The sequence below is a fragment of the Mauremys reevesii genome, linkage group 1 (assembly GCF_016161935.1).
Source record: "Mauremys reevesii isolate NIE-2019 linkage group 1, ASM1616193v1, whole genome shotgun sequence".
Classification (NCBI taxonomy): domain Eukaryota; kingdom Metazoa; phylum Chordata; order Testudines; family Geoemydidae; genus Mauremys; species Mauremys reevesii.
In genome coordinates, this window is record NC_052623.1 from 205349875 (window position 1) to 205374240 (window position 24366).

The window sequence follows — 24366 nt, forward strand, 5'->3', positions numbered from 1 at the left end:
GCTTTCACCTTAACTAAATGTATTGAGAAGTGAAATAGTAGTGCATTAGTGGACTAGGTTGCATAGCAATGAAAATGGAAGAGGAGAAGACATTTGCTTGTTAGCACCACGGACAGAGCAGTCAGCAAAAAGGGAATCCCTTTTTGTCTGGGAGAACAAAAGCAAAATCAATGTCAAATTTAAATGTGCTTCTTGTCAGTCTTATACATTACAACCAGATTCATTTTTTACACTTACTAACCTGTAAAGGGGAGGAGGGGAAGAGAGGAGAAAAAGTCTAGAAGATAAAATCCCAAAGCTGTCAGCAAGGATTTCTTCTGATCATGAGAGGTACTGAGCTCCTGCACCACTGACATCAATGGGAGTTGCAGGTGGCTCAGCATCTCTCAGAGTCAGACACTTAGCTATGTGATTAATTCACTTTGATACGAGTTATAAAACTAACCCCCCTGCGAAATGCTTTGAAAATTACACCTAAGAAGCGGAAGAGAGCAGGACCTTAACATACCTCTCCCTTTCCCTTTGATGAGAACAAAAGTACTTCATAGGACCAAACCTACATTTCACAGTTCACATATTACATTTCAGACCAGTGGTTCCCAGCATTTCTGTCTATCTTAGGTATTTATACAGTTCCCACTACTACAGTATCTGAGCACCTTGCAATCTATAATATATTTACAGTTGCAACCCGCTGGTGAAGTAGGAAAGCACTACTTATCCCTATTTTACAGGTTGGGAACTAAGGTACAGATAGGTTAAGGCGTGGATTCACAAAAAAGAGTTATGTGATGTGATGCTGAGCATCACAACACCTAGCTTTTAGGTGCCTAGAAAATCACTGCAATTCACAAAGCCTGAGTCTGAATGCAGGGAGATACGATATACAATGAATGCAGGGAGATACACACCTTAGACAGTGGTTCACAAAAGACAGCACACTAGGCAGGGAGCCACTTAAATTAGCCAATGGGAGTGGCCGACCAGAGTGTATGCTATGCCCTGCTCCTCTGATGGAGATAGGCTTCTAAGTCCAGGCTGCAGGAAGGCACCTAGATCTGCTAGCAATTCACAGCTGGGAATCCTCTATGCTGTTTTTGCAAGAAACAAGGGTTTGAGTGGAGGGGAAAGAGGACCTCCCTCACAACTTTTAGCCCAGTGGTTAGGATACTCTCCTGGGACATAGAAGACCCTCAGTTCAAGTCCCCCCTCCATCTGAGTGGGAGAAGAGATTTGAACAGGGGTCTTCCACCTCTCAAGTGAGTGCTCTAACTATTAGGCTGTGGGATAGTCTGATGTACCAAATAACTAAAAAGTCACTGGAACAGGGGAACTGGATCCCACTTCCTGGGTGAATACTCTAATCACCAGGTTATAGAGTCATTCTTATGCTTGGTTTCAGAGTAGCAGCCGTGTTAGTCTGTATCCACAAAAAGAACAGGAGTACTTGTGGCACCTTAAAGACTAACAAATTTATTGTAGCATGAGCTTTCGTGAGCTACAGCTCACTTCTTCGGATGCATAGAATGGAACACACAGACAGGAGATATTTATACATACAGAGAACATGAAAAGGTGGAAGTATGCATAACAACAGGAAAAGTCTAATCAATTGAGATGAGCTCTTATCAGCAGGAGGAAAAAAAACTTTTTGATGTGATAATTAAGATGGCCAATAGAAGGTGTGAGGAGAACTTAACATAGGGAAATAGATTCAATTAGTGTAATGACCCAACCATTCCCAGTCTTTGTTTAGGCCAGAGTTAATTGTATCTAATTTGCATATTAATTCAAGTTCAGCAGTTTCTCTTTGGAGTCTGTTTTTGAAGTTTTTTTGTTGCAAAATTGCCACCTTCAAGTCTGTCACTGAGTGGTTAGAGAGGTTGAAGTGTTCTCCCACTGGTTTTTGAATGTTATGATTCCTGATGTCAGATTTGTGTCCATTTATTCTTTTGCGTAGAGACTGTCCGGTTTGGCCAATGTACATGGCAGAGGGGCATTGCTGGCACATGATGGCATATATCACGTTGGTAGATGTGCAGGTGTACGAGCCCCTGATGGCGTGTCTGATGTGATTAGGTCCTATGATGGAGTCACTTGAATGGATATGTGGACAGAGCTGGCATCGGGCTTTGTTGAGAGGATAGGTTCCTGGGTTAGTGTTTATGTTGTATGGTGTCTGGTTGCTGGTGAGTATTTGCTTCAGGTTGGGAGGCTGTCTTATGCTTATTCTCTCTCTCTTTGGCCCAAATGACTCTCTTATTATTTATCCATAGTGAAACAGCTTCAATAGGAGAGACTGAGGGAGACCTGAACCAGAATATCCCACAGCTTTGCAGTTATGGCACTTACCTGAGAGATGACAGAACTGTACTCAAATCCCTTCTCCCCAGCAGGTGGAGGGGGACCTGAATCAGGGATCTCTACAATCCAGGTGAGTGCTCTAACCACTGGGATAAAAGGCATAAGAAAGGTCCTCCTTCTTCTCCTCTTCCCCTGGCTATTTTGGGTGAACTCATCTGAGAGGTGTGGTCTGGCAGGCATGCTCAGAGGGAGCCTACCGGATTGGGGCCTGCACATGAGTTAGGCTGCCAAATGCCTATTTTTCCCTGGTTCATGAATCACTCTGGAGCTTAGGCAGGAGACAGGTGCCCAGGTGCCTAGAGGGAGGCAGCACTGTGCATGGTCACAGGCAGAAACATAGACACCTAGGGAACTTTTACTGAAAAAACATAGGCGCTGATCACCTTTAGGTACCTACGGGGTTCATGGGGAGTTTTGTGAATTGCAGTGGAGCCTAAAATTGGGACTTAGGCACCTAACTATTTTTGTGACTCTAGGCCTAAGTGACTTGCCCAAGATCACACAGGAAATCTTTGGCTCAGCAGCGATCTGAGCTCTGGTTTCTCAAGTATCAGCTCAGTGCTCTAACCACTAGATCAACCTTCCTTTTCCATTTTGGTGTTGAAGCCCCCTCAGTCTGTGTTGGAAACATACCTGTCCTTCCCATGTGTCCTTATGCCATGCCCTGGTCACTTCTTCCAAAGATTTTTGCCCATTTTCTTTGCTCATCTCTGCTGACCTTTTCTGTCTCCACTTTTCCCCCTTCTTGCCTCTTTCTCCCCCAGCTCTCAGCCGTTCTTTCTCAGATTCTTCCCCCTCCGTCTCATCTAGTCCTCTTTCTGGCTTTTCTGTCGCACTTTTCTCATCTTCCTTGGTACTACCCCATTTCTACGCCCTCCCCCTCCACTACACTTATTAGAAGGATTCATCATGCTGAAAGTAGGGGAGGAGCCTGTGGAGACAGGTGCTCTTCTGGAAGCAAAAACCAAGCACCCTGGGCACTCCGTTTCTCGAGCAGAGCAGAAAGAACGACCTGCCACTCTCTGCTCTCATTTCAGGTACATTTCACCAATGCGCTGGGATAGGCGCACACAGTTTCTGGGTGAATTTATAGCATTGCTATTAATCTAGAAAGCTAAATGGTTTGGGACTGGCCTACTCGAAAGACCTCTTGTCCTTCTGTGTCCTACTGCTGAGAGCAGCAGAGGCAGCTGAGATGGAGGCCCTACAGAGGAGAGGTTGCTGCTGACAGGGCAACTTTCATTCAGGGTCTTTGACCTTGGACCTTACTTTCTGTCTGTGCTCCATCAGATCTGGTAACCTCTGGGCATTTTGCAAAGTCATTTCTCTTCCCCCAGGCTTAGGGGCTGGGCTATTCTGGGGGCTGCATGAGTTTGGGTTTATTTTATTATACTCATTATATCTGTTGCTGAGTATTGTGTATTTTAATTTGAGTATCGTATTGTGTATTTTAATTTCTGTATTGGGTGCTCGGAGCAAAGCATGGGCAGCTATAGAGGCATTTATAAATCTAAATAAACACATCATTATATACATGGGAATCACTTCTGCAGCCCAGTTAGGAGGCATGGCAGTTCCCCGCCCCTGTTTCTCCTCTCTTTCCTTCCTTTGCCAGCACCTCCTGCTGCTCCAATCTGTTGCATGGTGGCCAGTGAAAGACAGGCAAAGGGACAACCCTTGTTGCTTAGAGGTTCCCTTTATTTTTGCTGCCACTGCTGACTCAGGCTAAATGGCACTGGCAGTCACATACAGCAGGGACCACTGCAACTCTGCCCTGAAGAGGTCTTGGGCACATCTGGGAGCCAGAGCTGTAGACTGAAAAATGAAATGTGCATTTAACAGTGTAAAGCTCAAACTACAAACTAAAAGAAACTGTCAGTTATGAACATTTATGTGCATGGTAGGGGCCTGACATGAAACAATGTCCTCTTGGGGCAGAAGCCCTGTCCTTTTATATGGCAGTACAGCACAATACATGAGCCTGACAAATAAGACGTGAGAAAATGCAAGTTGACGGTAGTTCCATGATAGACACAAATGGTTAAGTCCTACATGCTTCTGTTCCATGTCCCAGCATTCCTTGGCACTAGGGCACATCCTTGAGCATGGATTTTTTGGCTTTTATTGGCTTTGCATTCTACCCTTAAAGCTCTGTCAGTGTAATTTTAATGCTTGAATTTATTATACAGTTTACTGCACAAAAAGTTCCCAATCATATTAGAAACAAGTCTCCAGTCCTGGATTTTGGGTTGGGTATTTTCTGCTTAGATTTTGAATCCATTGCTGTTGTTAAATGGTGTTTCCCTATCTTTTATTCTTGTTCCTGTCTGTAAATAATGCTAAGGTGGGTCAGCACCTGGAGCTTTGTTGGTTTTCCAGAACCCAGACTACAGCAACGACTTCTCTTAAACTGCAGTGAGAGAAGAAACGCTTTTTCTGCCTGGCAGCATTTCAGAGGCATTAAGTGTAAGAGGGAAGGTAAGTAATTCGCCATGCTTCCCCATTTCTGTAATGGGGGAGGACATCTTGATACATTTACAATACTCCTCTGGGGATATTTCATCAGTTATACCTAACTCTAATGGACAATAATTGATTTGAACTTTCTACTTAGAACAGAGCTGTAAACAGCTTCACTCCAGGCTGCAGCAATGAACTGGCATTTTGTAAAATGAGAGAAATTTGGAAAACTTTTGCAAGTATCAAGAGAAGAAACAGCTTGTCCTCTTGTTTTTAATAACAGAGCTAATTGTTACAAACTCCGATTATATATATTCCATTATAATACCCCCAATATTCTTTCTTCAGGGCTTTATACTTCAGCCACATAAATTCACTTTCAGCTGAGATTTGCCCTACCCCAGGATACAGTGTGTGAATGTATTTTCATCAGCAACATATTAAATAAGTCAGGTGTTTTTTTCTTTTGTAGAATCCAAAAAGGCAGATTCCCCATTTTCTGCTCCTGGACAACACTTCCTAACTGCTAGAGCCTATTCACAAAGTAGGCTCTAAGGTTGGTGGACTGATGCCTCCACTTCCCTGGCATCTTTTTTCAGGGCCATGCCTTGTGTTGTTTCACTGCTGGGCATAAGAGCAAAATTCCATCATTTTAGATTTTCCAAAAATTGGCAAATACAACATTATATCCTTGCCAAGGTTTGCAAAGTGAAAATACAGAGTTTCTTCTAGTTTTGCCCTGTTGCATTACAGATTTATATCAAAGGTTGCAATTGAACCAAATGATCATATCAATAATCCACTTATAAAAACTCACTACATATATATCTGCACCATGATAAGTATGATGGTGCGCTCTGAAAACAGTTTCATAAGGGGCTCACTTTCCTTTACAAATAATATCATCCCTCACAGAAGATCAGCAAAAAAGCTGTGTTTTCTGTTAACAACGTTAAGGTTGGAATACACAGAGACAAATTCAAAGTTAAGACCAGCTCAGCTGTTGTTTCTCAGAATAGCAAGCATCATGCTGTATGACTGGTTTCATGCACTCTTTTTGTTGTGTGGGGGACAGAGGGAATCTTTTTTTCTGCGTCATCATCTAGAACTGGTGTTGGGAACAATTTACTGACCCTCAAAGCTTTTTTACTGGGCCACAAAAGTGTTTCTAACACTGGCAGGTCACTAGGGGTTTGTCTACACTGCAATTAAAAACCTATAGCTCACCTGTGCTAGCTGACTTGGGCTCATGGGGCTCAGGCTAAGGGGTTTTTAATTGCAGTGTAGACATTCGGGCTTGGGCTGGAGCCTGGGCTCTAGGACCCTGTAAGGGGAAGGGTGCCAAAGCTTGGGCTCCAGCCCAAGCCTGAATGTCTACAATGCAATTAAATACCCCTTAGCCTGAGCCCCACAAGCCCAAGTCAGCTGTCCCAGGCCAACTGGCCTAGGCCAGCCACAGGTGTCTAACTGCAGTGTAGACACTAGGCGTCAGACTTTAAAACCACACAGTTCTGGCTGCTCTTACGGTCTTGCTATTTGAAAGCTGGGATCTCAACCTACTTTCAGATGATATCAAATTGTGAGACCTGATCTTCAGGCTTTTCTCATGTGAGTAGTCTCATTGTCTCACATGAGTAAGGCCTGAGAAGATCAGACCCTTGATTTCCAGTTCTACTGGTTCTCAAGATGATACCCATTAAAATCATGTCAGAATTGAAGTGAGTAAAAAGGCAAGATCACCAGAAAGATGTGGCTTTAAGATTTCATATATCATGAACTGTCATGGTGAGTAATGAAAAGCATATGGAAGTTGAGAACCACAGCTTTCCATGGTATATGGCATGCATTTTTAGGCCTGGTGATTTATGATATATTGACTATTAAATAACTACTGGTCGCCTGATTTGACAGTGCTTTTGGCACTCATCCAGGACTGACATATACAGTTAATAGCAAGTGTAAATTTCATTCGTTGGTGTGTGTGTGGAAGTACTACATATGAAGGACCCTCCCTCCCACACCATGGTCACAGGGAAACTGTATAGCCATTGTTTCCTGGCTCCATTCTCTTTCGGAGAGTGCAATTATCTCTACATCAGTCCCACTATTGATGAAACTTCAAATCTGCCTGGTGGAGCATGGTATGGGGGCAATATTACGCCTGAATGTTTAATGCAAGCATCTCTCTGTTTATTTCTTTGGGGTGTTTTTTTTATAATGAAGTTTGTTGATTTTACTTTACAATAATGGGCATAGCCATATTCTAAGTGTCCTACTATGATCTAGTTATTCAGGATGAGACAATATCTTATTCAGGATAAGACAAACTTGCAATTTGGGAATGGTAGAAGATGAATATGAAGAATATGAAGAAAAGCTTGCACTGACACAAAGCACAATGGATTTCGGCTGAGTATTTCACAACTCCAGCACATCTTAGAGGGAAACTGACAAAGGGAATTGAGATGTCTAATAAGGCCTTTTACAAAAGTAAGGCCATGTACACAGAATGGGCTGAAATCATTAGACTTCAATTCAATTACACCAGCAACACATTTGGTCCAATCTCTTTCCCTACATCTACATGCAAAGATATTGATTCTGAAATAAATGGTCCCATTTATTTTGCCCATTAGTTGCCTTCTTTCATATACCTTAAAAACAGCAACTTTAGATATTTAAGTCCAAATTGGTGATCCAATTGATTGCTTCAGGTGTCATGGAGTGGATGGCAGAGATACCACCAGGATACGATCACTTGGGACAGTGGTTGACAAGATGTTCCACAGTGTGAAGTCCATTTCTGCAGTCACAAATAGGATTGTGTCTCAGTCCCCATTTATGGAAGAGGTACGTGCATCTGTCACATGATGTGCAGATGCAGTTCAATATCTTTCTTCGGAGGGAAAAGCCATTGGTTCTTCAGCTGGATCCTCAATGAGACGTTTGTTTAGGATGTTGAAATCTTTCCACCTTGCTCACCATTGATCTTTGGGAGGAATCCCTGAGTCTTTGAGCACTTGCACTGAAAGCCAAAAAGGTTTTCTAGATTTGATTTTGAATCTCAGTATTTTATTTATGTCTTCATGTATTGGGATATCCTTGTTCCCTGGAATACAATGGGATTCCCAAAGAATTCTCATATCACAATGAATTTCGGGTGGGTGATTGTGTGCCCGTATGGGAAGCCACAGATGTGGTGTTGATTTTACTGTTCTGGTAATGATCTGTATGGCAGTGTTAAGTTGGGAGTTGATGAGTGATGTGTGGGAGCTGTTGTTAAGAACGGTGAGGAATATTCGGTGGTAGAGTAAACAAGGGCCGGTGAATGGGTCCATAGAATTTTTGCATTGGCTCCCCAAGTTGTTCCTGCCAGTTTCTGGATAGAATTTACATATATTTTTATTTTGTCATGCCAATTAGTGCTTACTTCACACAACACAGGTTAGCAGATGCCAAGAAGTGGCACAAGATCTGACTCTCAATGTTTTGAAATTTCTTCTTCTGTTGAAACAATACTTAAGAATACAGGAATTGCCATACTGGATCAGAACAGTAATCCATCTAGTCCAGGGGGTTGGACTAGATGAACTCCTGAGGTCTCTTCCAACCCTAATCTATGATTATATAACTTCATTTGGGTTGGATTTTCACCTTCTGAAGGATATCTGTTTGGCATGAATAACCTCTTATACCTTTGCCATTTAACCATACTGGGTTTTTGACTTGCCTTCCTGCTTCCTTCCTTGTTTTTTGGCATGCATGCCTTCTGTGACACCGTTATAGCATGATTAAGTAAACTTTATGCTAATTTCAATTTCTTCACCTGGACATTAGGATCTTTTTTGACTAGTTTTCTCATTTTATTTAAAAAAAAAATCAAGCCCCAGCCCCAAAAACAACACAAACAAAAAATGTTAAAGTTGAGTTGGATGGATGGTGTTAGTTTTTGGAACTTATTAATAAAAGCATTAAACCTGAAGCAATTCCTTAACATCTTGTAACATACTCCAGTTCCTAAAAGACATGCTTTAATTCGGAACACCATGCTATGCAATGGATACCATCCCAAGCATATGATTTAGTCCCTATCTCTTTTATCTTAACAAGTGTAATTATTATGTTATTAATTTACTTTACAAGGAAGTACAGATGCAGCATCTGGCTGCCAGTGATATGCTGATATTTATGCTACTGTATAGCTGGTCTGGATGAATCCTAGAGAGATAAAATTACCTTCCTGAAGATACATACTGAGAGAGTGCTCAGTTCCGACAAGATGACAGGACCCTTCTAACTCACACCCTTTACTATCCATTAACACTGTTCCCCCTATACAAGAAATGAACTGACTTCTATATTCATAGTCACAAGAGGCTTCTGGCAAAATTTTTAAGTCTTTGGGAGCCAAGCTAGATAGTCAGGGACACAGAAAAAGTTTAAGTACAAGTAATTTCTTGTGTATGTCAAAACTCCATATGTACAATTTTTAATGTGGATTCCCCATATAGTGTTGTTAAAAAGGGTGCTATTTTCCTTGCTGACCCTGCCAGATGGGATCAAAGCTTATATAAAATGGGAGCTAGCATATGTGATTTCCAAATTTTTTTCATCCATGTCACTGAGTACAGCCAACAGATGGCTGAAAGAAGAAAATACTGCCGGACACCCTTTTCATGGTATAAGTTGGGTAAAGGTTCAAAATAAATTACAACCATCCTTTATCCATGCAGTTTAGGATGGTTCCAGATGGAAGATAGATATTAGAACATCATTCCCATCACCTGTTAAGGGTAAAATATAGTACCCAAATAAAGATGGTACCGTATGATTGTGGTCAAAAGGCCAAGAAGCAGCTTCTCTCACCCTAAAATGCTCAGGTCAGCCCCTGACTGACTGATTATAGTCCTTGAAGAACTGATTAAACTTAAAGAGGCCTGTAGCACAGAGAGAGGAAATGGGGATATTCAGAGAAGAATGAAGACACCTCTCCCACTCTGTGGTTGCACAAACTAGTAAACAGGATTCCTCCATGCATGCATCCATCTATCCCAAACTACAGTACAATTGCACTCCCCTAAATTAGAGCTTCAAAACCAGTAACTGTGGTCCCCTATCTAGCACTCTTTAAAAAAAATTGACAAACTTGCATTTCTTCTACCAACCAAAATATTTAGTCAATTAATTATAACAATTTTTAATCAGAATGTTGGTAGTATCTGGAAGAGGTAGAACTAGAAAGGCCAGTGCTTTAATGGATAAAACCAAGAACTGACTAAACTAGAAGATCGGGAAGGGAAAAGCCTATAGTGTCAATGCCGTTCTAGCAGAGGGAAGGGCATAATTTTGGATTACAGAGTGCTAGGTAACAGGAAAGAACCCAAAGCCTTTGGTGACACCTAAAGGCAGCTGGAATAATGGAGACTTTCTAAGGATGTTCTTTAAAAGAACATGTTAAAATAGGGATGAAGAAAGAGTACAGGAAAGGCATAACTTGGTTTTTTTCTGTTTATTAAAGGAAGTAAAATACAGCCTCCTCACCCCTTATTGGAGGCAGACAGATTAGCCACACTCATATATTTAGTCAGTATATTAATAAAACTGTTCTCAAATTCAGTTTCACAAGGGAGACGTACCAGCATCTGTGGTTCCAACACATTGCACAGATATAGTGGCATGGAAAAATCTTAAACTCCGCAGTGGCCTGAGTGAGGCAGTCTCATTAACATCTGTCTGCCAAATGAATCAACAACAGATTCAATAAGACCAGGAAAAACAAAAATAGATCTTTTGACCAAATATAAGACTCTTAATGAGATCAGAGTGAATTTAATGGGAACCCCTCTTGTGCTGGATAGACAAGATCCTAGACATCCTTCTCCTGGGTCTCAGTAGTTAAGCCAATAGACTTCTAGTTGCATCATTAGGTTCAAAATCAAATGGACTGTAATTGAAATAAAAGTCTTATTTTTGACTTGCTGATCTAAACAGGTCAAATGAGCTCAGGGGCATGACTTTCATTAGGACCTCAATGCAGTCTATAATTTTCCATGCACGTATAATTGCACCTGCAATTAAATCATGGGCACAACTGATAGCATTTAGATATCTGACTATCTGTTCTGTAGGTGCAAAAGATAGTACATTTAGAGGTGCCAAATGCACCTTCAATTCATGGTGGACACCATTCTTTATAGACACAAAATTGCATCTGTGGACTTAGATGCCACTGTTGAAAATCAGGCTCCAAGTTTTTTACTATTACTTCCATGTGCGTGCCTGCTGCTGTATTATAGTCACTTCTTTTTTTAAAATAAGTTACTTACTGTAAGCGTGGTTCTGCGAGATGGGATGCAGACATATATTTCATTTAAGTGTGTGCATGTCCAGTGGACTGGAGCCAGAGAATTTTGCCTTACAGAACTCATAGGGGGCAGTGTTTGTGCCTCATGGCCATAGCCCCTCCCCTGGCTATATGAGGCAGCAACCCCAGGTCCTTCATACCAAATGCGGAGACTAGACTCTGACGGAGAGTGGACAGAGGGTGGTTCGTGGAATACACATTTGCATTACATCTCAAAGAACCACAGTTACAGTAAGTAACTGTATCTTCTTCTTTGAGTAGATGCAGCTGTGTATTCCACTTAGATGACTCCTAAGCAGCACTTATAGGGGTGAGGCTTGGAGTCTACTTAAACAAGGACTGCAGGACCGCCTTCCCAAAGTTTGCATCTGCTCTGGATGCCACGATAATGGCATAATGATCCGTAAACATATGTATGGACGACCAAATGGCAGCCCTGTAAATGTCCAATATCGAGAAATCACTTAATACCATTGATGTGACTTGCACGCTTGTGGAATGAGATTGCATTAACTGAAGAGGTGTAGTTGAAGCTATTTTGTATGCCGCATTGATACAGGAAGTTTTCCACCTAGAGATCGTATGTGAAGAGACTGCCGGTCCTTTCAGACAATCTCCATACAACACAAACAGATGAGGCAAAGCAGAAAAGGGTTTAGTTCTGCCCAGGTAGAAGGCTCGACATTGTCTGATGTGTATGTAGGCACTGCTCCTCAGAGGATGAATGTGGCTTAGGAAAAACATAGGTAAATACATTGCCTGATTCAAATGAAACCGAGAGAACACTTTTGACAAAAACTTTGTCTGTGGCCACAGCCAGGGCCGGCTCCAGGCACCAACATTCCAAGCTGATGCTTGGGGCAGCAATCTGCAAGGGGCGGCAGTCCCTGTTGTTTTGCCCCCAAGCAGCGCACCAAATTGCCGCTGCAGACGGCGGGAGCAGTCTGTGTGCCCTTAGGGCGGCACGCGCGTTTCCGCGGTGGCGGCAATTCAGCAGCAGCTTCTATGTTTAGCTGTCTGCGGCGGCTTCAGCTAAACATAGAACCTACCGCCAAATTGCCACTACCGCAGAAATGCGCCTGTCACCCTAAGGGCACACGGACTGCCCCTGCCGTCCGTGGTGGCAATTCGGTGCGCTGCTTGAGGCGGTGAAAACTGTAGAGCCGGCCCTGGTCATAGCGTCACTTTGTCTTTGGAGAATTGTGTATAAGGAGGTTCTGCCATCAAAGCCTGCAATTCACACTCTCCTTGAAGATGTTACCGCCACCAGAAATGCAGTTTTTTTGACACAAGAGAGGAAAGGGACAAGATGCTGAAGGCTCAAACAGAGGTTCCATGAGAGCTACTAAGACCATGTTAAAGTCCCATAAAGGATCTGGTTCCCACACCGGCAGATGAAGACAAAGAATTCCTTTTAAGAATCTTATTACCATGGCAATGGAAAATACTGATCTTCCATGAATGGGTGGATGAAATGCTGCGATCACCAACAGAGCATCTTCAATGAGCTAAGCATAAGGCCCATGACTGAAGATGCAGTAAGTACTCCAGGATGTCCTGAATACACCCCAGTGATCTGTTGAGTAGGACCTGTCAAACAGCTTCCAGACACTGCTCTTTCTGCTCATTCAACCATAGAGCAGCCATGCCATGAGATGCAGGGAGCTGAGCCCAGGACACAAAGTGTGATTGTGATCGTGTGAGCAGGACGGGATGGAGAAGAAAGGATATGGGAGGCTGAATCAACAATGCGAGAAGTTTTGAAAACCAACACTGCTTTGGCTATGCCAGGACAATGAGGATGAGTTTGGCCCAATCCGTTTTCAGTTTGAGGATGACCTGTGGAATGACTGATATTGGAGAAAACGCAAAAAAGGAGAGCTGCTTGCCAGCTGAGGTAGAAGGTAACAGACAGGGAACCTGGACTGATCTCCCTCAAGAACAGAACAGATGGTATTTCCTGTTGTCCCTTGTAGCAAACAGGTCAGTTGTTGGTATGCCCCAAGCTGCGAAGATGACTCGCAGAACACTGGGCTTCAGAGACCACTCGTGACTCAAGGAAAAATTCCTGCTGAGATGGTCCGTGAGATGATTCTGGATCCTAAGCAAGTGGTCAGCTATCAGAGTGATGCTCTCCTCGACGCAGAATTTCCATAGCTTGATTACCTCTTGGAAGAGCACTTTGGAGTGTGCTCCCTCTTGCCTGATCACATAATACATCGCGGTGGTATTGTCAGTAAGTAAGTGAACCACTTTACCCCTGATGCAGTCCAGAAAAGGGTGACAGGTATTGTAGATGGCCCAAAGTTCCGGCTCGTTGACATGAAATGAAGCTTCATGCACTGACCACAGACCCTGAATTTTCAGCGACCCCCTGCTGTGTTCCCCAATCCATCAGGGACGCATCAATGACAACAGTCCTGGTTGGTAAGGCTGGACAAAGGGAACACCCTGACATATGTTCTCCTGAACTGTCCACCACTGCAAGGAGTCCAGGATGAATGGAGAGAGGTGGACCCATCCATGGAGTGAAGAGTTGGATGGTAGGCTGTTCTGAGCCACAGTGGAAGAGGACGAAGAAACAACCTGGCATATTGAACCACGTGTGTGCATGCGAACATGTGGCCCAAGAGCCTCAGGCACACCTGAACTGTTGTGGAAGATGGAGACTGCAGACTGAGACAAAGGCAATGAACTGTCTGAAAATGTTTGGTAAAAATATGTAGAGTCTGCTAGGGCCCCAGTGAACTTGATTTTCTGAGTGGGGACAAATGTTGACTTCTCAGTATTTAGGATGAGACCCAGATGGTCGAATAAGCACAGTGTAACGTGTACGTGAGAAAGAACTTCTCTGGTCCCACTCCTTAGTAGCCAGTCTTCTAGATACAGGAAGACATAGATTCTCTTCTTTCTGAGGTACACCATCACCACAACCATGGGGGGCTGAAGGCAGACAGAAAGGAAGGACCGTGAACTGAAAATGATGGTCTGCTATCACCAACCAGAGAAATCTGCTGTGGCTCAGCAGAATTGCCACATGAAAACAAGTGCCCTGAAGGTCCAGAGCAACAAACCAGTCATTCTGAATCAACATGGGGAGGATAGTTGATAGGGTGACCATTCAGAACCTCATGTATCTGATGTATTTGCTGAGGCTGCCGAGGTCAAGAATAAGTCTTACCCCTCCTTTGGATTTGGGAACCAGGAAGTACTAGGAATAGACGCCTTGACCCTGATGCTTCGAAGGAATCTCCCACACCACTCCTAAAGCCAGTAAAGACTGAACCAGTTTGAGCAGCAGTACCTCATGAGAGGGGTCCCTGAAGGGGAACAGGGATGGAGGGTGAGGAGGAGGAATGGAGAGGAACTGGATAGCATATCCTGATCTGACGATGCTGTTGGTAATTGAGCCCCAAACACTGTGAAAGCAAGCTAGCCTGTCCTCAAACCGAGGGACTGGGCTAATGGACAAAAGTCAAAAACGGCTCTTGGTGGATGCCAGGGGAGAATGTGTTGATTGGCCAAAGACAGGACCCAAATGTCTCTGCCTCTGGGAACTATGTCCCTTTCAGGCATAGTCCCACTGTCTTGACAGAGGGAAAGACTGCCCTAAGTGGTGTTGCAGGTAGTACTGTTGCTGCTGCTGTTGTTCACCACCGTAATGGTGCCTTTGCACTGCTGGTGTATACACCACCAAGGAATGTAGGGAGGCCTAGAATCCTTGAAGGAGTGCAGAGTTTTGTCTGAAAAGAGCACACATTCCTCAAAGGGCAAGTCCTCTATAGCCTGCTGCACATTGGGGCCAATGCAAACAGGTTTCCTTTCTCCTGGTCACGGCCAGCTGAGGCAAACACTCTGGCTGAAGTGTCTGTGACATCTAACGCGGACTGTAGTGACATCTTGGCCATAAAGCAGCCTTCAGTGATGAATGCACAAAATTCCTCCCTGGAATTTTCAGTTAGCTGGTCTGTAAATTTAGAAATAGCTATCTAATTCACAAAGTCATATTTGGACAGCAATGCCTGCTGGTTTGCAATCTGTGTTTCCAGGGAAGAGGAGGTATAGATCTTTCTACCCATTAAGTCCATCCTCTTAGAGTCCTTGTTGTTAGGAGTAGACTTAAATCTGTCCTGCTGAGCTCTGTTGTTCACTGCAGTTACAACCAGGGAATTAGGGGCTAGGCGTGAGTAAAAGCCCTCAAAATCCTGCACCGGTACAGAGCAGTATTTCTCTAAATACTTTGCAGTATGCAGTACCAAAGCTGGCATGCTTCAAAGAACCTATGTAAGCTCCAGGATCACATAATTAATGGGAAGGGCCACTCTCCCTGGGGCTGATGGCTGCAGAATGTTCAGCAACTTATGGGTATTCTCCTGAAGAAACTCTGCCTGAATGCCCAGGGAAGCAGCCACACACCACAAAATGATCTGGTTGGCCTTGAAGTCCTCAGGCACTGAAGGGGAGGAAGAGACAGGCACCACTGAATCATCCAGGAATGATAAAGAGGCAGTAAACTGCGCCAAGGCTGGATCCCGCTCCTGAACTCATGGATCTGAATGGGACAACTCCAGAAGCTTCACAAGGGGAAGATTACCTGGGACCTGAACATGCAGTGGGTTGACAGCCCCAACCACTGACAATGCCTGGTGATCTTCCCTTGGAATGGTGAAGAGCAGTGCAACCTCTGTGACCGAGGAGCAACCACACAGATTCCATGGAAGCTATTGGGCATAAGGGTAGGGCATTAGTGGCCAGTAAGCTCCAAGCCAAGGACCCTTGTCTTGATTGAGAGATAAGTGCCAATCTTGGTACCCAGGCTGCTCCATGAACAGCCCTTGATGTGGGTCAGGTGATGGAGAGTGGGAGGAGGATCCCGACTTGGATGCTGAGGCAACTCAGGTGTCTGGGGATAAGGGTGGAGCCAGCACGGAGGGCAAGAGCAATCAGTCCAACTAATCTGTTGCTCAGAACAAGGCAGGAACTGGTGCTGATGGTGGAAACAGCACTGAGTACACCTCCACTGTCTCTGGTGCCGGGTGTGCTGTCGGTACTGAAGTCAGAGGTAGTGCCAATGCAGCTGACAGTGCCAAGGTGGAGGGTGGAAAGTGCAGCAGTGCTGAGCAGTCTCACGGAGCCAAGGAGGTCCCTTGGGCCGAGCCCAGCACCGGCCTCACTTCTGTAGTCTAGGCATGGAAATACTGGGATATGGCGCCAATGGACCAAAGGTTCAGCAGCCTGTCCAGACAGCAGGGTTGTAAACATCATAGTCCTGGTGAAGTCCTAGAGCCATGGAGAACTCAGGATGGAAAGGCAGAGGAGGTCCACTGCCACCTGATATGCCACCAGTGAGGAAACAGCTGGTGCTGGCATCACCCTCATTAGTACCGGACTCAACGGATGCTCCAGGGCCAGAACCGGAGTCAACAGTATGAGGTTGCTCACAACCCTACGCCTACCAGGGACAAGTTGGAAGGACTTGCTCCATCCCACATGCCTGCAGTAATGCTGTGCCATACTGTTCCTGGAGGAGGAAGAAGAGTCTCCATGAGACTTGGAATGGTCTTAATTGGTCTTATGAGTCCTTTTCCTTAGTGCAATTGAGGGAAAACAGCTTCTCCACCTCTTCAGAAATGCACTGACTCCAGAGCATGAAATAGTAACACTCTCTGAACCCAAGGGCAACCTGCGATCTGATGTAGGCCTCAGTTTCAAATCAGGCTGCATGACCTGTTTGAGAAGGTGCTGCTTTACGTAAAGGTCCTTAGCCACCTGAGTCCATATTGTGAACGATTAACAAATCAAACACCACTCTTTGGTATGGGTCTCACCTACGCAAAGCAAGTGGGGGGGGATCATTGTTGGGGATCACTCCCCCAGATGATGGACAGTGTTTGAACCCTGATGAAGGCACCACCACAGAAAACGTAATTAAACCTAACTAACACTAAGGGTACTAACTAACTACATACAACAAGAGTAAGTCACTAAAAGGATAGAGGAATTGTGAGGTTAAGCACCATATAGAGCTCTGGCTCCAGTCACAGGCAGTATGAAGGAACTGAGGAGGGGTCAAGGCGGCACCATCTCATATAGTCAGGGGAGGGGCTATGACCACGAGACACAAATGCCTCCCCTACAGATACTGCTAGGCAACGTTCTCCAGCTCCAGTGCACTGCGTGTGTGCACACCTAAGTGGAATACATGGACATGGCTGCATCTACTCAAAGAAAAATAACGGGTGTCAAAAACATGCTCTTTCCTTGCTCAGGAAGATAATAAAGTGGCCTCTTACAGTAAAAGCTGTGTTATCCTGCACTTTACCAACCGGAAAGCTCTATAAAACAGCATTTTTGATCTTCATTGAAAGTCTGGTTTATAGTCCGGTTGGCGTGGGGCCAGCAGACGCCCTACCTGGCTTTGTGTGGCTCCCTGGAAGTGGCGACAAGTCCTGGCTGCTCCTAGGCAGAGGAACGGCCACAAGAGATTCGGAGTACAGGAGGGGGTGAGGGGTTGGGGTGCAGGAGGGAGCTCCGGGCAGGAAGTTGGGACACAGGAGGGGTTTCGGGGTGCCGGATCTGGGCAGCACTCACCTCGGGTGGCTCCCTGCAAGCGGTGACAAATCCCAGCTGCTCTTAGGCAGAGACATGGCTAGGCAGCTCTGCACGCTGCCCATGCCCTGAGCACTGGCTCTGCAGCTCTCATTGGCTGGGAACCAATGGCAGGGGCGGCGCCTGCAGGTAGAGACAGCGCACAGAGCCGCCTGGCCAAGCCTCTGGCTAGGAGCAGGTGGGACATGTCACCACTTGCAGGGAGCCACCCGAGGTGAGCCCCACCCACATCCAGCACCTCCTCCTCCACCCCAACCCCCAGCCCTGACCCCCCAAAACTTCCTCCCAGAACCCATGTCCTGCACCCCCTCCTGCGCCTGAACCCCCAAGCCTGGACCCCTTCCCCCGCACCCAAATTCTCTCCCTCTTAGTTAACCGGAATTTTTCACTTACTGGCACCCCCCATTTCCCCAACATGGCAGATAAAAAAGCTTTTACTGTATTATGACCTTAAATGTGTCCAATAAGCATGGTCCATGGATGTACCCAAGCCCCTCATGCATCCAACCCTCTCACTTCAGTGGAAATTACACATGATAGGGCAGGAAGGCCAAAACATTTATGGGCTGGCATCCAGACTTCAAATCAACAGAAAGCCAGTGATCCTAAACGGTAACTTGTAGTCAAAAGAACACTAGCTGGATCCACAGGAGGCATGTGGTGGTGGAGAATTGAGAGAAATGACAAATCCCACTCTCATGGATGAAGGGCCAGCCAGCCATCTATCCAATTTATCCCATAGATTAATAAGTAATACAGACATATTATCATCCATTTTTCCTGTGTCCTGAAGCTTGGCCTCTAACCTAGTGTCCCGCACACAACCAGAAATGCTGTTCACTACAAAAAACAAACCCTGCAGGATGCTTTAGTACTTAAAGCTGCTTCTTCGTTCCATTTGCTCTCCGTATAGGAGAGTATCCACATCATAATGTATTAAGACACATGGGAGTAAATTTCAATGTGTTGCACAGGGATTTAGCCACATGATTCCCATTGATGTTAACGGGAAAGGAGTGTCTAAATCCCCATGTAATAGGTTGAAATTTTATCCTAAGGAGCCTACCCATGGAGGAGCTCATCAATGCCTCTTGTTAAAAATACAGTGAACACATCGATCCTGCCCTACTTGATCTGTCTTTGCTGGTGCCCAGTCCAGTTGGTCTCTTAAAAAGGGCCCCCTGAAATTAACTCTATTTCTGCATTTAAAACCATTTGCCTATAAATTGCTTGACTGTTGAGTAATGTACCTGATACACAGGCTAAGGGCATGACAGAAGCTAACCTTGTGCTAGTCATGTCACTTTGATGGGCTGACATTCCAATGGAACACAGAAATAAAGGGAGGATTGAATGGGTTCAGATCCAGCAACAAATGGCTCAGTTTCTAGCGATAAGGACATCCTGCTCTAAAATACATCATGAGGAGCTTCTAACCACAGCCAATATCAGTAAGTTGTAAGGAATTCAAGAAAGATACTAAGTCCCTTAGCTTTATTCCTGCCTTAAGGAGGATGGAGATAAATATCAGATTAAAGTAAGGAAATCTCTTCTCTTTTCCAATTATGTAGATATAGTCACCTGCAAGACAGCACATTTCTAAGGTCCAAAATCTAACACCAGATCTTTTCTATGTATCTCAGATAAGATGTTTAACTAGAGTATAGGGGTCTGATTTTTTCTCACTTATATTGTTACTTTTGAGTTACACCAGTGTAAATTAGAAAAGAACCAGGCCTTTTTCCTATCTGAATTGTGTGGTGATGTGCCAATGAATCCTCCCATCTTCCAAATAATGTTTTTTGTTATAGTCATATCACTTCTACATTGGCGGTAATGGATCCCCCCCACACCTCCCAAAAGGGGTGGAAGGGGGGGAGATAGGGGAAGTGGTTTGGCCAAAAAGAGCTGTTTTAACATAGCACACCATTAAATTGGATTTTACTGTCCTAGTACTGGCTTAAATGAAGTCTGGTTCAAGCAGAATAATTGAAAAACAGCAGCCTCCTTATAAATGCACAGCTAGCAAAAAAGGTTGATGTATACTTGTATTTTTGCACATATATTTGCTAATGTTAAAGTCTCAGTACAAATGTTAGAATTCAGTAATATTATGTGGATTTGAGAAATACCTTGAAGATTTTGATTACAGTAAATATAAACAGCTTTTGTGTGTTGCATGAAAGTTAAAGGGAAGGACATACATTTTGCTCCAGCCATTGCATTGCAATATCAAAAGATAAGCCACACTTCTCAGAATGTATCCACTCTGAAATACTATAGATGTGAAAATTAATCTGGCATCATCTTTTGAAACTGCAGGCTTCTAGGATGAGCAAATGGGTACAGTTTTCTTGTAACTGTTTTTGAACACCATGTGTTGAGAGAAAACAACAGAACGGAAATTGCTCATCCAAAATGCTAACTTGTGGCATGGCACAGCCAAAAAGCAGGTGTGTGGCATGCCGTTCACTTCATTGACATGCCTACCACATGTCACTCAGTTCTGTCACCCCCATAATTTTCTTTTGGAATTTATCCTCTTGCAGACGGTAAGATGTGGTTTGACAGAGTGTCTAGCACAGATATGACATGACCTTTTAGTGAGCAGATATTTTGGGAAAACATTCACTGGGATAATCCATCATAGAATAATCCTTTGGATTATCTGTTGTGACCCTAGTTTTCCAGCACAAACATAAATGTGCTTCAGATAATGTTATTCCCGTTAGCATAATATTTTGTATATATTGTCAGGATAGAGAATACAATCTTGCTAATTCACAATAATGACCGAGAGAGTGACCCATCGCAAGTGAGCAAATTTTGGAAATTAGCAAAAAGTGAACAGACAATACCAAATAAAAATAAATATCAAGGATAATGCATCAGAGAACATACTTTGATCATTTATTTTGACAACTGCTTAGTTTTAATTTATGAAAATACTTTACAATATATCAGTAAATGTGCTATAGTAAACTTTGTAAAAATAATGAAGTCTTCATATTCTGTGTGTGGCTGTCTATCCGTGCATTTCTATTGCACTAATCGTGATGGTGACTGGGAACCAATAATGCAACAGCTCACTATATGGCACTTGGCTAATTTGTCTATGGGAGAAAATGGGGGAGAGAAAACAGCATTATTGGTTGGTTCTCCTTCCTCACAGTTCTCTTTGCAGTCAGATAACCCAGCGTGCACTGACTCATAGGCAGCTAGTTTCACTCTGTCTGCATATCCTCTGAGCAAGCTATCCCACTGCTGAAACATTATAAAATAGCTCCCCAGATTTTCTCAGAATGCACATTGCAGAATGTGGCTAAGCAGCATAATAGATGTGAACACAAAGTTTGACATGTGTGTGTTGGGGAAAAAGTTGCTGTGTAATTACAACTCAACTGGATCAGATGGCAGGGGCGGCTCTAGGCACCAGCAAAACAAGCTGGTGCCTAGGGCGGCCAAATCTAGGGGGCGGCAGGCTGGGCCGGGGGACCTGCCGCAGTCATGCCTGTGGGAGGTCCACCGGAGCCCCGGGATGACCGGACCTGCCGCAGGCATGACTGCGGAGGGGGCGCTCGTCCCGCGGCTCGGCTGGACCTCCCGCAGGCATGACTGCGGCAGCTCAAGCGGAGCCGCCGGACCCGCGAACCGTCCGCAGCCGCGGGAGGTCCAGCCGAGCCACACGGGACCAGCGGTCCCTCTGCAGTCATGCCCGCAGGAGGTCCGCTGCTCCCGCGGCTCCGGGGCGCCTCCCGCGCATGACTGCTTGGGGCGGCCAAAAACGTAGAGCCGCCCCTGTCAGATGGAAGTGTCATGACCAGGTCACCAAAGCACACCTATACTTGTAGTGTGAATGGGTGCTATGGGTCAAATTTTCAAAGGGTCCTCAAACTGACATGTAAAATTGCAGGTGTCTTCTCCCAACCGTGATTTAGATAACTAACTTATTTGACATGAAGTAGCTTGTGTGCACTGAGCAGAGTTTAGTCTGCTCAAAAACCCTTGCATTTGCAAAATCACACTGAGGGAGGTATGGGAATTATAGAAGTTACTTTTGGAACTATAACCGTACATTGTATAAAACATTAATCCATCCAGCCTTGGGGAATTTTCTTGATTTTAAAGATGCAAGCAAAAATGTTGCCTTTTCTAAGGAGGAAATGCAAAATGCTTTTTGGGAGTGGTACTCTTCTAAGAACTGTGTTATGGTCTACAACATCCAATAAAAGAAGAGGATATCTCATCAATATAGTTTAAGAGTTGACCAAACCAGTGCTATGTGGAGTGTTAATCTTGGGGATTATCTCTCACTCTGCCTTTGTGAAGCACCAAGCTAGCAGTTCACCAGTGTTCTTATTCTATTTGTTCAGTCTGGCTCTGAAATGTTACAGATATTGTTCCACAACTCTTTTATTGAAGAGTGCATGGAATTCTTGATAAACTTTTGTAGAGGAATCAAGGCTGTTTGGACCCCCACTCAGGGAATGTAATTTTTTCCTAATTTTTCCCTTGATGCAAAAGTAAATCCATTCGGGAATAAAGTTCCTTTTCCCAGATAGAGAGGCAGTGCAATGTCCACCTGCAATGGGAATATTTTAAAGCTTCAAAAAATGTAGACAAAGCAAAGCAGAATGAAATGTTCCTATCAAATGAGAAATGGGCATGAAAGAAGTTTGAAAATCCAGATAATGCAGGAGAAAGTTATCAGGCTGTATGAAATGTGTTAGCTTTGAGTCAAGTGATTTCTCAGCGGTTGATTTAGTGGACAGATTGAACAGCACTGGTCAATTGGTGGTACTGTGTGGTTTTGCAGAATTTAAGTTTTCATTTAAAAAACAACAAAAAAGATTCTACCCCTTCAAGTGGCTAAAAGAACCTGCCATGTCTGAGCAGATGCAGGGCTGTCTATCTGAGGCTGCAGAAAAAGAGCTTAAAGCAACAGTTTTAAGAAAAGTGTTACCTGCTCCATTCATCTCAATTGGGTGTTAACTCTGATACCCAAAGATGAAAGTGGTTGTCTTCACCCATTAAATGGAAATTGAAGGGGAAAAAAAGCTGGGGACAGGGTGTTGAGAGTGAGATGGACTAAATCAACGATGCAATCCCTTGCAAGGGACTTATATAAACTTGAATGAGATGGGAGTATTGCATGCTGATGGCACATTTATTTACTGCAATAGAGGCCTGATCATGCAGTTCCTTACTCAAGTGAAAGTTTCATTGTCTGGACTGGACTTAAAAGGCTATAGGATTGGGCCCAATGTTTGCACAAGGGTTAACTCAGTAAAATGCAATGCTGTAGTGGCTACCATTAACGTATTTATTACACAGTTATTGTGTAGTTTACCACTTAGTTGTCTTGAACTGTCACACTGTATTTCCAGATGAATAAGGGACAGCCCCTGCCTCTCTGCTATTTGTCAGTGTGGACAACACTGCACTGATGGAATTGAAAGGCTTACAGTTTCCCATCGCCAAAAACGTAAGTAACATAAGTAACTCAAACAATCTCATGCAGTTTCAAAACATAGGATGGAAATGGGAGAACCAGGTAATAGCTCTGCAGAAATGCAGTTACTCCACCGGCAGCTTTCCCCTCCTCCTCAGGATGGAATGTATTATCATAGCTCAGAACTACGACTTCGTTCTTGGTGGTTGCATTTGTGTCCAAATTTCTCTTTGCTAGCTACTTAGGCTGGGTGGGAGGGGTATCACCCTGGAGGATCATGCTGTTAGAGGACAAGAGACAGCTCAAAACATTGTTTTTTTAACCCCCGTCTCATTATCATTCTGCAGTGGTACATACGTAATGCAGATAAGCAGTGAAAAGAGGAGATGAAATGTCCATGATGAAATATAGAGGCATTAAAGGGAAAGCGGCCTCTCTTACTATGGGTTTGAAGTTAGCAGACCTGCAAAAAATTATACAGTGGAAAAATGAAAATGCTTCCAACAAAAGGCGACTTGATCCTTTCTTCAGATTGCTCACAGATTGCACAGCACAAGAGAACACAGGTCCATGAGAACAGGCGACTTATAAACTATGTGGCTTTGAGAGCTACACACTGGCTGTTGTTCTGCCAGTGCACTGCAACATCTTTCTATTAAGCAATATACCCAAGGGACCATGCTGATATTCTCTGTTCTGTTACAGCAATTGAAACTGTCAATGTAGTCACTACCGACCAGTCCATCCCTAAACATAATCCAATGGGGATGGCAGGGTCTTCTCTGTCAAAGGCCTGAATCCGGAAGGCTGTTTTCTCTTATGGTTGCCAAATCACATGTGTGGCATCCTTCAGGGCAGGGCTTAAGCTTCTTTTGTTCCCTTCTGCTGTTAAATGGGGGGGCAGGGGAGGGGGCAGCATCAGTAATGTATGTTTAGGAGAAGTGCTGCAGAATGTTGTTGGGAGCTTTCGAGGATCTCTTTTGGTTGTGTCACCTTATTCAGGATAAATCATGTTTTTATTTATTGTAACAAACCAGTAAGTCACAAGTCAACCACAGGTTTATTTCACTTGTGATTAAGTGGGACAGAACCAGATACTCCTCTAAAAGCAAAAGAC

At 44.1% G+C, this 24366-nt stretch overlaps 1 protein-coding gene and 1 long non-coding RNA gene across 40 annotated transcripts in view; one reads left to right on the plus strand and one right to left on the minus strand.

Annotated features, from left to right (window-relative positions):
• Window positions 1-24366, minus strand: part of ZBTB20 (zinc finger and BTB domain containing 20) — a 646879-nt gene that overhangs the window by 86556 nt on the left and 535957 nt on the right. The window lies entirely within an intron of this gene.
• LOC120377788 overlaps window positions 1-24366 on the plus strand; it is a 39919-nt gene that overhangs the window by 12970 nt on the left and 2583 nt on the right. For both annotated transcript variants that reach the window (XR_005587488.1, XR_005587487.1), the window contains exons 3-5: window positions 2277-2434; window positions 4709-4842; window positions 23185-23282. This is a non-coding gene — a long non-coding RNA (uncharacterized LOC120377788). The remainder of the gene's footprint in view (window positions 1-2276; window positions 2435-4708; window positions 4843-23184; window positions 23283-24366) is intronic.